We start from the raw sequence: 17218 nt of genomic DNA on the forward strand, positions 1-17218 counted from the left end.
GGAGAACCATTTGAAAACTATTTGTGAATTGTAACCATAGGAAGTTTTGTACCCTTCATTGTTAAAACTCAAGAAACATTAATTGAGTTCTTCCAACAAAACACACTCATTTGAACCAGTAATTGCAGCATGTTGAATAGCTCATTAAAGTGTGGGAGATTAAGAATCATTTGAGCTCAATGTTACAACTGTAACTGAAAACCCCCTATCTTATTGGAGTATGAGTTTACTAAAGTGCCCTTTGTGAGATGATGATTACATTCGCAAATGGTACTTATGTATTGTTAGTGATAGTTTTGCCCTTTTAATTACCCGTTTAGTACATTGGTAAGACAGAAAGGAAGTGGGGTAAATTGGGGTAAAACCATCCGATTGAATTAAATGTGTTTAAGACAATATTAATGGACCAAAATAGAAGAACCATTTGAAGACAATTTGTGAATTGTAACCGTAGGAACTTTTGTACTCTTCATTGTTAAAACTCAAGAAACATTAATTGAGTTCTTCCAGGAAAGCACACTCATTTGAACCAGTAATTACAACATGTTGAATAACTCATTAAAGTGTGGGAGATTAAGAATCATTTGAGCTCAATGTTACAACTATAACTGAAAACCCCTATCTTCCCCACCATTTGTAGATTAGTTTCTGAACTAAGTGGCAATAATGGTAGTCATTAATATATAAAATTGTGGGTTCAAATGTTTCTATTTCACACCATTAGAGTCAGATTTGTAGAGATATGTTCATTTTCACTCGTGCTTCTCGCTCTGTGAACTGTATAGCTTTGTTTGCACAATAAAATTCTTGAATTAGCTTTTCTCATAACTATTGTCAGTGGGTGAAGTGTGGGTAGATTTTCTCGTTAGATTGCATTTTGTTCCTCAAGGGACAACGTAATTGTGTATTTTCACTTGATGCATGCAATCTATTGTTTAAATATGATTACAATTTTATTGCATTGATTACAACTATGTCGCATCTTTAACAAGTTTGTAGGTGATTGATCAAACTTTAGAACTATATTACAGGTGATGCAATTTTTTTATTTCAATAGTTAAGTGCATGAGTTGGTGTGTGTGAATCAAAATTGCTATTTGAATAGACAAGTCTCTATATTCATATGCTATGTTATTTTCTTATTGAATTTAGTTGAACTCATGAAACAAAAGTCTTCAAAAGTAACAACAAAACCCAGCCCCATTCCAGAAGCTCTGACCACAATTACTAAAACTCAAAACTCTGCAGAAGGCGTGCAGCCACCAAACAAGAAGCATCATACCTAGAGAAGCAAAAATCTAATCGTGTCCTTTCTCATTCCTATATCACCTACTCTTCAATAGAAATGATTGCGAGACTGCTACCTTAGCTATTTACATACTTACATCTCAGGACTACTACTTTATCTATCTATCTATGCGAACAATATGAGGTTGAATAGTAGAATTATTCAGCATCAACCCTCAATTTGAACTACAACTATGTCTATTATCCCTTCACTATGGTTGCGTAAACTTTTATAATTCTCTCAACTGCTTATCTACTATAATAGTATGCAATATTTTATCTACACATGGTATGACATTTTTTACTACCATTAATAGTATGCCTTGCCTAAGATAAAAACAAATTGTCTAACATTACCAAATTATTTAACAATACCACAGGTATAAACTCCCATGCTTTGCATGGGTCTCCTCCCTAGCGTGTGTGTGTGTATATATATATATGTATATATGTATGTTTGCACGCATGCATACATGCATGTAATAGTTTGTATCTTCGTCTCATTCTAAAATAAATATATTGGGGTCAACATCAAATAATAAAAAAGTTGATGTGGGCTTCACAATTCAATAAATAATTAAGACTCAATTTAGACAAATAAGTTTCTACTAAGTCAAAGTGCCTCTTACCTTTCTCCATTTTTCTTAAAGTTCGTTAAGTAAAACATAATTTTTAAGGCAAGTAAAACTGAAATAATTTAGTCCTACTCTTGACCAACGGATTGTTTATGTAGGCTTCCATGTTAAAGGCCAATCTGGCATTAGAAGAGTTTATTAACGAGGCATTAATATATAGGCCCATTGGTATTTAATCCAAATGGCATATAATAGTAGTGTAACAAAAAACGTCCCGATCAGTGATGAAGGCGATTTTTTCTTGATTTTCTTTGTTCATGCCGATTTGTTGATACCTCTTGAAGGCATCTAGGAAGCATAGGCCCTCATTGGCAGTCGCCAGGTCAACAAGGGCATCAATCCTTAGCAAGGGATAGCAGTCTTTAGGGCAGACTTTGTTGAGGTCAGTGAAATCTGCATATATTCTCCACACGTTCCCTTCCTTTCTTACCATTATTGGATTAGATAGTCACGTAGGATACCGCGCCTCTGCATCATTCTAACGGCTAGCAATTTATCAACCTCAATCGAAATGGCTTAGAAACAATTGATCAACACTTCAAACACTTCGACGCATGTTTCAAACTAATTAAAAGGAATGGATTACCTTTTATCCAAATCAACAGTGAAACTACAATATATATAGATACACATTTTTACGAGAGGATTCGCAAGAAGGCAAATATTAACCCATATGTAAATCTCTCAAGTTTTCAAAGAAATTTCCTGGCATTATCAAAGGCAGGAATCAATTACAAATATTTTTAGGTTCAACTAATGTTCCTGATTTTGTACAAAACATTTGAGAAAACTTATGAGCGATTATATCCAAGGTTTAGTTAAAATCTACCTATATGGTCTAACGAACATACCCAAGTTGTGAACGTGAATATGAATAATTGAATTTCGTACAGATAATGAGAGCAATTGGAAATGTGAATATGAATCTTGACTTCATGTAACTCATACTTACTAATTATTATTGCTATGACGAATGCGACAAATTAAAATAACAATCTATACGGTGGAATTGATTTAATGTAATAATTAAAGTATTTTGATATTAACTCTTGATTATTTTTAAAGTAAAAAAATATCAAAATCTATGTATATACACAAATAATTCAATAGTAACAAATAAGACATGTTATGTTGTACGATAATCTAGAGCAATATATTCTGATTTCTTATATGAAACATTGAAAAAAGGAATAAACATTTTATTCTGACTTGTGTAAGGGATATTAGAAGGCTAATTTATTTATTTATTTATTTTTTTTGCTTTTTTGGCTAACCATTCTAGTGGCAAAAGTCTTACGAGTGGAAATAATGGCAAAACCAAGACTCTGTAGTAAGTGGGGTCAGATTTTAATGCAATAAAACTTCTACAGAGCAAAAACTATAATATAAAAAAGAACACAAAGAGCATTATAATTGTAATATTGCATATGTATTATAATTGTCCTCTACGAGCACTCATCTTTTGAAAACATTGTAAAATTAATTCTTTATCAATTTTGTTAAATACATCTTTTTTCAATGTAAGTAACCAAACAATCATTCATCCATGATCTCCTATGTAATTACTTCATTTCATTGAAAAGCTTCTATAAAACAAAAAAAAACAAAAAAACAGACAGAAGCTGGAGAAGAGGAGACGTAACAGTGTCTGCCATTGAAGACCTCTTCCAATTCTAAATCGGCCTTCTTTATTTTGCTTTCTGTCTTTCTCTTTCTTTGGGTTTCCTAATTTGTGCACAATGGAAACTTTGTCCGTGCTTGTAACCTCTTTGAAGCTGTATTAGTCAGCAATCAGCATGCCGTAAATTACTAGATACTTCACAATCACAATGCGTTGAAAAGACAAATTCATTAAAGTATGGGCAAATTATACTTTACCCCCTGTGGTATAACTAATTTTCAAATAGTCCCCTTATAGTTTTAAAAGCTATATAACTCGCTCGTAGTTTGGATTAAAGTGTCAAAGTGACGGAAATAATCATCTGTGACGCAACCTATGAAAATATCGAAATTACCCTTGTTTAAAAACTAAAATGGTTGAAATAACCAAAATATATAAACATAATATGCATGATATTCTAACCGCGCATGATTTTATATATTACTACATAGCTCCCTTATGGTTTAGTGTTTTACCATATAACCCCTTATGGTTTTCAAATATATGTACGTAACTATCCTATGGTTAATAAATAATTCTCGATTTTACATAGGGGTATTTTTTGACATTTTAGTTAACTCCGTTATGGATTGCAAATTTTATCACATTGACAATTTAATCCAAACCATGAGAGGGTTATATTAGTTTTTAAAATCATAGGGAGATTATATAAATAAGCACTAAACTGCAAGGGGGTAATGTATAATTTGCCCTAAAATTATTATGTAGGGTTAACTTTCCTTTGCATCCTTAACTTGTTATGAACTTCCACTTTCGTTATATTTCAAGGTGTTTCAATTTAATTGCAACCAATCTTTTGTCTCACTTCTTGTGCCACTATCTATTTCACTTTTTTACTATATTACTATTTCTCCTTTGTAAATATTATATTTTAGTTCTTTTTATTTTCTTAAGATCCAATTACTATAAACTGATTAAAAATTAAATGTAGCAGTCTCAAAAAAGCAATATATAATAGAAAATTAAAAAATACAACAGAAAATTCATAAAAAATTTTCATTTTTATGCATTTTGATTTTTTGAGTTTGTTAAATTGTATATTACGCAGTTAGTAGTTATTGGATTTTAAGGAAATAAAAAAAAAGTAAAATATGATGTTTATGAAGGAAAAATAGCAATATAATAGAAAGTGAAATAAATAGTGACACAGAAAGTGGGATAGAAGATTCATTGCTCAATTTAGTCCATAGAATATAAACATGTCCCATGTGAATAAAATTATTCCCATTAGTTCTTAAAAGATAAAATTTATCTTATTTTAGTTCCTAAACTATAAAATGTGTCCCACTTAGTTATTAAATTTACGCCACTCAAGTATGAAATTTGTCCCACTTCCATTAAAGATTTTGTTTAAGTGGGATAAATGTTATACTTTAGTAATTAAAATATCCACTTTAAAAATTAACAGACCAAAATAAGAACTTGAGTACAATTGAAGGATGCAAACTGAAAATTATCCCAAAAATAGGAGCATCAATCAAAGGTCAATTTGCCAGTTAAGCAACTCACGTACCTGGGCGGTATATCTTCAGTCGGTAAGTATTCAAAACCATGTGGTGGTTGGGTGTATGCATGGTTGGAATGTGTACATCGGAAAGAACTGTTTCAAAGTCAACTAAAGCCACATTTTTTCCCAAAAAAAATATATTAGGCTATAGAAAACCTCAATAGGACGGGAAACTTGAGCTAGACAAAGTTATTGTTTCTTCCGTCCGTCGTTGGAAAGATACTGGTGGTTTTCTAACTTGTACGGTAATAGACATTGCGTCTTTGTGAATTCTTTTTTAGTTGTGTCTGTTGTCAGGTGGGTTTGAGAGTAAAAGAGAGAAATGCTTTGGCAATTAATTGTGGGGTGTGATTGTTAGATAAGGGCTTACAAATCAAAATTCTCTCCTTTTTTTAAAAAAAAAAAAAATTATAGACCCGGTGTATGGATGTGCCATGAAACAAACATACATACGGGATCTATTGCAGATTCTCTCCAATTTAAAAGCTATGCTTTATTTTTTTTTTTTGGATAGAATTTAGTTTGGATGAGTTCGGTTTTGATCACCAGTCTGGATTAGAATATACTTTCGAAATCATAGGTCGCCTATAGCAATATTTATATATTATCAATCAATACAATATTTACATTGAAATTTCTTTGTAAGAGAGTAATCTGTTTTTAATGGCATTTAAAGCTATGCTAAGACTTGGGAGTGAAATGGTCAAACTAGAGGGCCATGGGGAAGGATTAAAATCGATATGATGACGCACACGTCAATAGTAATAACTGTATTCATGAGTAATAATATGAAAAGATACATATGAACTAATATCATAGTGAAATTAAAAAAAAAAAAGTATCCTTTCTGTTTCTCCATCTTTGATTCTCCCACTTCTTAAAACAAAAAATTCTTAGAATCCGTTTCCAATTGACAGGTGTATAAACGAAGGCTGCAAATGCAAATTAGAAAATGTTTATGGGACAATTCATAGTTATTATCCAAAATAGTAAGGGGGCAAAACAAAGCAGTAGAAAGTTTTGGTCATTTCCTCTTCTTGAGAAAAGCTTGCTGCGCCTTTTTTCTATTAGTGATAATGGATCACGCACTTTGCACGTGAGCATGATGCTTTTAAATTTTTTCTTCAAAATGTTTAGAAGATCAATTGTTTTGAAGGAATAAATATCATGGAGAAAAAAAAGTGATATTTAATAATTATATATTTTTATATATTTTTTAACTTGGTTTGTTCTAACCAACACAAATGCACAAGCAATAAAGCATATGTCCCAAGAGCACTTTTATTTGTAACAGTATCAATGTTTTTGTCCTTTCGTTAAATGTGGATGACCTGAGTGTTCTATTTTATGTAATTTGAATTAAAATTTTTAACTTGTTGAATAACTCGTTATTCTCCTTTAACTCATTCTATGAATGTTTTATTCGTTTTAGTGAGCTATTATTATTATTATTATTATTATTATTATTTTGCTAATGGTGGATTGTAAAATGATCTATAGTGCTATAGTAATTATAATAGTATTTAAATATATTGAAATTCCATTGTTTGAATTTAAATAGCTTAACTTTGATGAGAAATGTTTTGATTTTGTGAAACTTATTTGTATTTCTCATTGACGACATACTTTATGATTATAGATTTTATACGATTAAAAATTATAAGCATTAAGATTCTTTATTATATGATAGACAAATTGAACTTGGATATATTTTTATTCAACTTTGAACTACTCTTTGAAATTGGATATTTTATTAAAAAATATATTTGTTTGGTCTAATTCACCATAACTCAAAGAGACGTTTCCCCTTTGTAGTTACTATTATGATTGGCATTGATGTATATAATATTCATTAATTGTACTTTAATGCAATTAGCTGTTAAAAGAATACAATTAATAAAGTCCATTAAATTTAATTTTTGTTGCAATTTAAATAAATAAATTCCCAAAATAAAACTCTATACCTATCCTCGTGCTCCATTTCCTATTATGTTTTGTGTTAAAGTTTCTTATTCAATACTAATATACGCACACGAAAAGGTGCCCTTAAGACTTAGGTCTTATTTGATAACCTAATTCAGCATTTAAACTTAATGGAATCAGATCTTAACATATTCAGACAGTTTAATAACCAAAAATTGAATATCTGAATTAATTAAGTGGCACTGAATTTTCTAAACAAAACTTACTCTCAAAATTAAGTGATAAGCTATTTATTTATCTTTTTTTTTAACAAAATCTAGTTTTTATTCATAAAAAGAACCGAATACAAGACATAGGAAACACAAAGTTCGAAACACAAGGAAAACTTTCCCCTGTCACAACTAAATGTCTCCTCTCACAGCCCTCCTCCCTCTCCTAATAGCTGGTACTCCCAATTGATCAAGTCGAATTGCCCCCCTAGTCAACCCCGGAGCCGCCTGTAGGGTGTCATAAATTCTAAGCGGATCTTGGGCATGCCTGACCCCCACATTAGCCAATACGTCTGCTACTTTGTTCGTCTCTCGAACACAGTGCGAAAACCTGCCCACCTCCGTAACCATTTGCCATATCTGCTCTACCTCGGCCCGGACATGCCACGGGCAATGGAATCGTCGTTGTAGAACTCCTACTAAGACTGCAGAGTCTGATTGAACAAAAGGTGTGGCCACTCCCCGTTCTACACACAACCGGAGTCCTATTAATAGCGCTAGAATCTCTGCCCGTAAGCTGGTTTCTTCACCAAGGAAAGCTGAGAATGCAAACACTAGGTGCCTGTCGGAATCCCTAATTACTCCACCTCCACCACTCATGCCAAGGTTCCCCTTGGAACACCCATCAGTGTTGAGTGTCAGCTACCCAGTTGCACTTGGCTTCCATCGCACAACGGTGAACCCATATCTGGGGGAGGGGAGCTTTGCAATCGCATCACACATCTCCGGAAAAACACGTGCATCTACAACCCGTGAAAACTGAACCTCGAACTTTGTTTTGATATCCCTGAAGATTGCCTTGCAAAGCTCTTGACTTTGAGGCACAACTCCCTCAAAAACTGCTTTATTCCTCGCCTTCCAAATATTCCAGCATATCCAATTGGGCAATCTGGCAAGCACGAACCGCCACTCTTCCGATGTAGTCGCTAGTAGCCACCAACCCAGGAGGCATGCTCGTAAATTTTGAGACTGAGGAATGACACCACATGTCGCATTGAAGAAACCCCAAACCTCCAGCGCTAGTCAGCCAGTGAAAAAGACATATTCAATCTTCTCCGCCTCGGCCGTAGCACAACAGAAGCACTTGGACGGCAATTGGAACCCTATCGTGCATAACACCTCATCCAATGGTAGCCGTCCTCTCAATAGACGCAACATGAAAAAAGAGACCTTGAACGGGAGGTTGGAACCCCATATTTGAGAGAAAACGATGGACTTATTGTTAACTTGTCTGACCTCCTGATACGCTGAGGACAGGGTGAATCGCCCAGATGTTGTTGGCATCCATATTGCCTCCGCGTCCTGTACCCCTCTCGGGGTCGGCTTACTCTTGATGACGGAGACGATGTCTGATGGCAACACCTGTTCCAACTGCTGGATATCCTACTTCCCCTGCACTATGAAGTCACCAAACGTCCAGGTTGGCAGCACTGGAGCCCTCAAATATAACGCCCCAGTGCCCAGCCAGTTATCATACCAGAAGTAGCACGGCCCTTTGTGAATCAGCCATAGCATAGATAACTCCGCTTGCCTACTGACGTTGACCATCCGCCTCCAGGTCGCGCGAAGTAGATACCCTAATTTCCACCTGACACGGGTGAAGGACATTGCAATATTTCGCGTGCATAAACCTAGCCCACAGGGACGATCCCGTGCGAAACGCCCACCATTGCGTGTAGGAGAATGCCGTATATATGTCCCTAAGCCTCAGAAAGCCAGCTCCCCCTTCCTCTACTGGATAACACAATTGGGACTAACGGAGCCAATGCCTTTTGGGGTCCCTGCCCCTAGCTCCCCATAAAAAATTCGAGAAGGTCCTCTCGATGATATGAAAGACTGACTCTGGCATCACAGCCGCAGATAGGAGATGTAATGGAATCGCCGATAGCACATGCTTAATTAGCATGATCTTCCCTCCGGGAGAAAGAAACTTCGATTTCCAAGAAAGAACTCTTCCCATGATAGCTTGACACACCTCCCCGTAATGGGTGATCTTACTTCTTCCAAACAGAGAATACCCTAGGTATCGCACCGAAAACGTGTGCCTAGAAAAGCCAGTCAACCGCTCTACTATCCTTCGACGAGCTGGTGACATGGACGGATGCATGAGATACCCACATTTCTAAGCATTAACGAGTTGTCCAGAAGCCCTCAGATATGTGCCTAGTGCACGCGTTATCTGCTTCAAAGCAGTTGCGGATCCATTTGCAAAAATAAGCACATCATCTGCAAACGCTAAGTGGGTGACAGGCGGACAGCCCCTTGGAACGCTGAATCCCATAAAACCAGGCTGCGTAATCAAGTTGTTAAGGCCTCGTGACAGGACCTCAGCCCCAATTACAAACAACGAGGGAGAAAGGGGATCTCCCTACCGCAAACCTCTACTAGATTTAAAAAATCCATGTGGCGCACCATTAAAAAGAATTTTATTTATCACTGAATGTGATATGCACTCAAATGTATTAGGTTTAATATACTTAACAATTCAATAATTTAATGGATTAAGAATTAAAATTTCAGATTTCAATTTTATCAATCGCACCTTTAATTTATTTGTATCCAACAAGTAAAAAGACTTATGGTACTTTTTATGTAACTCATGGTATCAATTTGTTATGTTTTGTTTCATGTTTGAATTTGGATATTTTGCAAATAAAATTCCTTCTTCTTTTTTTTTGGTAAATAAAAAGATAAGAAGTTTTTCATTTTTATAACTACTGGCATGTTTGATATTATTTATTAATGAAATGCAATGAAATTTATCCATTTATCAGAGGGGAGCATAATTTTAGCATCACAAAAACTAATATTATTTTTTTGCTTACACTATAACCACTAAGATTCACCATTTTTTTTATAATTTATAAAAAAATTTGTTTCTTCATTTTTATTTAATTCATCATAACTAACACTATTGCCATAATTGATATTAATTATTGATGAAATGCAATGAATTGATTGTTCTTTTTTTGAGTTTAATTCACCATAACTTAAGGAATGTTTCTTTGTAATTGTTAGCGTAATTCTTATTACTTATTAAGGAAATGCAATGCAATTTGTCTATTTATTAGTGTTGAGGGCAATTTTGGTATATCAAAAACTAAGATCAACTTTTACTTTCGCTTTTACACACCAACACACATCATACTTTTTATAGGGTAATAGATAATAGATTGATTGATGGAATGCAAACTTATCCAGTTCTTTATGTTTCTATGTTACAATTCTTTTTTCTTATATTCGGCTTCTTTTTCATCATAAATTTAAACAAATAGATAAATTGTGCCACCAGTTCTTAATTTTTTCACAATCTCACTTAGCCGATTATACTTTTTTTGTCAATTAAGGGACTAAATTTCAAAAAGTCATCAATCGAGCCATTCGATTTACTTGCTTTGTCAAAAGGGACAGAAATTCATCGCATGTTAGCCACACACTATATATATGAGGGCATATTCATTTTGAAACAAAATAATAGTTGATATTTGTTAGAAAAGAAAAAGCAATATGACAAATAATTCTTGAGTAAAGAAACATTTTGGGAAAATAAGACAAGTATTTAGCAAGAAAATAACTGAATTCATATGTCAAATGAAAAAGAAAGAAAAAATATGTAAAAATAATAAGGCAAAACCTTTAAACAAATGCGATATTAGTGAACATGTAAAGAAGAATAAACTATGGCATTTCCTATCTATTTTAAGAAAATTCGTTTCTTATTTTTCTTTGGCTGTCCTCCAAAATATGTTATTTCCATAAAAGGATTTGTCATGACTAGGGGTGGCAATCAAGTAGCAACGTCTTGATCTTCACTCTCTTATCTCTTTATAGTGTTTGTGTTGTGTACTTCACAAATGCACAAAAGTAGAATAGTGGAGAGAGACACCAATAGCCTTATCAAATTAAATTTAAAGACCCTAAATAAGGCCTTAGCCAAGCGGGGCACCCTTTGAATGGCGTGAGAAGTTGTGTTTTTAAATTCGGATTGAATCTACTGAATCAACTTGTTGAACCGAAAATCGAATATGTGCCCAGTCCGAGTTGGGTTAAAAAATCATTCAGCAAAAGATCGGTCAAACTTGATCAAAAATTGGGTTTAACAAAAAATTCGAAAAATCGATAGGAACCTAGTTTTTCATTTTTTCTTGTCATGACCTTTTTGTTTTCTAAACTTTGCGTTTTTATTCTAGCAATGCGATGTGTGCAAAGTAAAAAAATAATTAAAAAATGTGTCAAAAGAATATTCTAAATATTTATTTCTAAAAAAGCTCGCAATCCAAACACAATAATATGTGATACGTAATAGCTACAAACTGAAGCGAGGGGACCAGGAAAAGGAATTATTGTTCTCATGATGAAGATATAACTATATCTTTTGGTTGCGAGTCCTTCAAAATCCAATGTTTGATGTCCAAACCCCCCAGACAAACCTGTGTTAATATTATGTATAATCAGCTACAAATTGAAGGGAGGGCGACCAAGAATAGTAATTGTTGTTCTCACGATGAAGAATCTGCCGTATTTTTTGAGACTTCTTACTTACAGTAAAATAAAAGAATGAAAAAAAAAAAAATCAGCCATATCTTTTGGTTGCCAGAACATCAAATCTAATGAAACTGGATGCCGTCTTTATCATTGCTATTTTTTGCGTCTAAGAAACAATTAAGCTGATAAGAATGTATACCAAACTTGAATTATTAAAAATCATCGTAGATGGAATCCGAGGTGATTAGCTACCTACCCCCAGTCAACATGGTATACACCCTAGATAGAGTAGGTATTGTGATGGTGTGCATTTATATAATAAATTAGGTATAACTAAATATAATTTAAATATGTTAATGAGTGGCTACTGTGTAGTAATTGAAAAAAATCCTCGTCCCGAACATATTTATTAATTTATCTTTGAATGCAACACAAACATATTTATTGACCCTGATTACAATCAGACATACTGTCCCATTCTAATGTTCTCTATTATAAAAAAAAAAAAAAAACCTAACATCTGGTCCCATCCCAACCAATTGTGTTTGGTACCAGTTACATAAATCAGTATTGAAGTTACCCCTTATCGGTTAAATACAAGGAAAATAAAAATTTCCAAGATACTACAAGGAAAAAATAAAAAACAAAGAAGTAATCGTTGTCAACTTTTCTCATAATGGTTCCTAAATCAAACAATTTTTACATTGCCGGTCCAACAACTTATGTCGTTCTGAAAACCCATTAACCAATGAAAATGCTTGCCGACTTCGTGATTTCAATCATTCGTTTCGATGGAGGAAAACAATGAAGGGAGATTATATATTATTCGGACTGTATACCATTGGCACTCTTAAGTGTCCGTTTCGTTTCAATAGGAGGATTTGAATTTAATGGCGGATTTCAATTGATCAATGAATTTAAAATGAATCGTTTTGAAATCCATACACTCTAGATACCTTGTTTGGTTAAGAATTTTCCAAGGAAGGAGGATCTGAATTCAATGAAGGATTTCAATTGAATGAATTTAAAATGAATGGTTAATAATTTTCCTAGAATAGGAAGAATTTAGTATTAAGCAAAAACTAGGCAGACAAAATATTGAAATGTTCAGGGCTAAACGTTGAATTGCATGTCTTTACTAGATAGACAAATCGCTGTTTCGGTACCCACTCTTTTCTCCGACGATAGCACCAATCACGGTGCCCAACATCAATTCTCCCTCATAGTCGACGATTCCTAGATAACAATTTAAAACTATATGTCACATTTTAAAACAGAATAAGTACAAATATTAGAACTTACCAATGCCATCGGATGGAAAAAAAAGAAATTCTTGTAATCTTTCTGGAGTAAATCAAAGTATTGCAGTATAACCTTAAAGTAGTGGAACAAAAAGAACAGATTGAGTAAAACATCATTCAAACAAGAAAAGGAAGAAGGAGCTATTACTATTCAAAAGAGTAAAAAACTCAACTTTGTCATTGAGCCATGCACTAGGACATGTAGCTTCCTTCAAACTTCATTGCAGCACTATATGGTCATAGAATTTCCATCCATAAAAGAAAGCCTTGTGAAGGCTTTCCATCTTGAAAAGCTGGAGGAATTATACAATAACTTTCATTGCTTTGTCATCTATAAAGTAGAAGGCAGCAATTATTTTAATTTACATCTGTGTACTCATTTCATGGTTATTATAAGATAGGATAATTTTTTTATTAGATAGTGTTTATTGTCTTATATTGCAGATTTTCTTCGCCATACTTCATAAATCACATTGGTTTCCGATGATCGTTCATGTCACGGAAAAAGAAATCTACATTGTTGATCCTCTGCAAAATGACACAACATTCTATGATGGAATAATGCATCTTCTGGTATTACAAGAGAAATTACAGCTTATATTAAATTACAGCTTATATTAATATGAAATATAGTAAGATGACCTTTTTCCCCTTGGTTTTTTTTTTTTTTTGGGGCTTAGGTATGGATTTTGAATAAATTCTTGAATAAGGATTGGAGCTGGACTTTTTATCTTGTAAATCATAATTCACGACAGAAGGATGCATCAAGTTGTGGTGTTTATACATTGAAATTTATACAATGTTGGGCAATGGGACGCCGACCCAACATTACTAAATCAGTAAGTACACAAATGCTTGTTGTCAGACTCATGCTAGTTTATTGCATCCAACTAATATTTGTATATCAGACTCATGCTAGGATTGCTAGGAAGTTTATGGCCTTGGAGATTGCAATGAGTAAACTGGCAGACCCCTTCAATTATGCTTCCTTTTTGAATGACAATAAATTGGGAAAGGAGACTGAAGTCCAAGGAGGTACATTTTGTCTTAATATTATCATCCACTAGTCAATGTTAAAGGAATGCTTTATGTAACATTCTTTTTTTTTTCAGTGCAAACTGAAAGGCCACTTGCTAGGATAACTCGAGCTGCTTCTCGAAAGGCTTCAAATAGCAAACTCCTAATTCTGGACCTCAATGGGGTGATTCTAGCCAAGAATTCCAATGACAGATATGACTTTAAATTCAGGCCATATACCCATGAATTTTTGAAATTCTGCTTCTCATGTTTTAATGTGGCAATTTGGTCATCAAAACAATGGTATGTGTCGACCTATATTTTAGTTAATTGATTTATATGTTACACCTTCTTTTTTTCCCCCCTTATTTTTCTGCAATTCTTCTTTTTTTCCCAGGCATAATGTTCAACGTGTAATAAAAAATCTGCCACATTTTAAATGGGAGTTTGTTTGGGTGAGACTTCATTTGTCATTATCAGAATTTGTAGAATCAGTCTCTTAGCAAAATTTTGCAGAATCAGTCTCTTATTTTTGGGTAATGTTCCATTGGATACTGCTGTATTTTGCAGAATCAGGCTCACTGCACTGTAGTCGAAACCAAAACTAAAGAAAATCCAGAAAAAAAGATTATGTTTAAGGACTTGAGGAAAGTTTGGAAAGATTTTGAGCAATATGGTCTGTCTAACACATTGTTAGTCGATGATTCTCCATATAAATCATTCCTTAATCCTGTAAGTATACTTGTTATGTGACATATTCTTGTACTCTGTTCTGGATGATGCTCTAATTTTTTTCCTTTGCTGAATTTTTTAGAGATACAATGCCATCTTCCCCGAATCTTATGCGTTTTCAAGTGAAAAGGATAATTATCTGGGTGAGAAGCATCTTTCTTGGCTTTGTGATTTTCATTATTGAATTAACCTGAAATTATTCAAGTAACTTGAAAAGAAATATCTGCAGATCCTAAAGGAGAATTTGCTCAGCACTTGAAGAAATTGGCTGAAGCTGATAACGTAGAAGAATTCATCAAACAAAACCCATTTGGTCAACCGCCCATAATAGAAGAAAGTGACGAATGGCACTTTTACATGAAGGCTCTTAATGAAAGCTGATTTGCGGATTGAAAGCTGGGACGAATGGCAGTGATGAAGATAGAGAATTATTTCAATGGATTATCTAAGGACAGCGGCTGTGAGGGAAGATAAAGAAGTGAAGGTTCTGGGGATGAAGGACTTGTTCAAAGTTCAGATGTTTCAATGGAGAGAAGCTCTTGGAGAGGAAGTGAATGGGCAGTGAAGAGATGATCAGTCAGAGAGAGAGGAAATGGTGAATTACAGGTTTCATCATCAGTACCAGGTGGCTGGCAGAGCTTTTACTGAAGTTGGATTGCTGGAGCCAGCCCATTTAACACCTGCACAAGTGAACTTTAATTTATTGTTTTGTTATTGTTATGTTTAAAAAAATTGAAATTCTGATTCATGTTCACTTGTTTATGAACAGATTGGAGATACTTCATCTGCTCAATTCTGATTCATGTTCACTTGTTTATGAACAGGTTGGAGATACTTCATCTGCTAGCCAACATGACGATGAGCCTGGCTCTAAACGACAGCAGCTGTGAGGGAATAGAGAAGTTGTGAAGGTCCTGGAGATGAAGGACTTGTTCAAAGTTCAGATATTTCAATGGAGAGAAGCTCTTGGAGAGGAAGTGAATGGGCAGCGAAGAGTTGATCAGTCAGAGAGAGAGGAAACGGTGAATTACAGGTTTCATCAGAGAGAGAGAGAGGAGCACTGAAATGGTGAATTACAGGTTTCATCAGTACCAGGTGGCCGGCAGAACTTGAAGGAGTACCGTGATACCACTTTGAATGGTGCTGTTGAACAGATGTACAATGTAATGGCTTCACGTCAGAGGGTTCGTTATCACTGCATTCAGATCATCAAGACAGCCACTGTTCCCATTAGTGTTCAAGAAGGTGTGGCCACCTACGCGTCAGCTCAAGACCACATACAAGGCATCCAAAACGCATCTGCTCAAGACCACATACAAGGCATCCGAACCCAAATTGTTTATGTAACATGTGTGGTCTATTGGATATGATTAAGCCTATAACCGATTTCTCTGCAATTTTGTTGCTGTACTTTTTAGTACTTTTAAGATTTTCTGGTGTTTGTGGTCTTTTGGATATGATTAAGCCTATAACCGATTTCTGCAATTTTCTTGCTGTAGTTTTAAGTACTTTTAAGATTTTCTGGTGTCTGGTGTCTCCCTGCAGAACATGACTACGTTTGATTAAGCCTATGACTGATTTCTGCAACTTTGTTTCGGAAGTTTTAAGTACTTTTAAGATTTTCTGGTGTCTCCCTACAGAGCATGACAACGTTTCTAGACTACTTTTTAAGCTATGGACAACTTTATACCCGCAATCGGGTTAAAGGCTATTTAAATCTGTTTCCATAAAATCTCTCTAACCTGAATGCGGGTTAAAAGATTTTAGCGAGTTACTATAAATCTGTTGCCATAAAATGTGTTGATGATGCTTCAAAAATACAGAAAAGGCAAATTTAGTGCAAAATGAATGCTACGGATGATGATGATCATAATCTTATAAATTTGAAAAATAAAATCAAATTTAGATGTATTAGAGTTTTAAAAATATTATATAAGTGATAAAAATTTTATAAATTTTAAAAATAAAATCAAATTTAAATATTTAAATGTTATATTTGCATAAGAAATAATACAATAATCATAATAATGATAATACAATAATATTGGTGTAATAAAACTCTGAAGTGCTATCAATTTTCCGTTTATCTTTGGTTCTACTGGATTGCTGCTAGTGACTACTGTTTTTTAGCTGCTCCGGTTGTTTTGTGGTAGTTTTCTTTCGACTGCTAAAATTGAAAGGTTTTTCTGCTGCTTTTTCATATTGGAATATCTTCCATTTTTTCTACATGCTAGTGGGAATTTATGACCAAATTACAAAATCAGGCTCCGAAATGGTACTATAAATATATTCGGTTAATTACAATTTGTCCCCATTAAGTATCTCGGTTTTTTCACTTATTTTTGTTATGTAGAGTTTAACAAAACATTAATATTGGGTAG

Source organism: Coffea eugenioides, chromosome 3 (genome assembly GCF_003713205.1).
Source record: "Coffea eugenioides isolate CCC68of chromosome 3, Ceug_1.0, whole genome shotgun sequence".
NCBI lineage: Eukaryota > Viridiplantae > Streptophyta > Magnoliopsida > Gentianales > Rubiaceae > Coffea > Coffea eugenioides.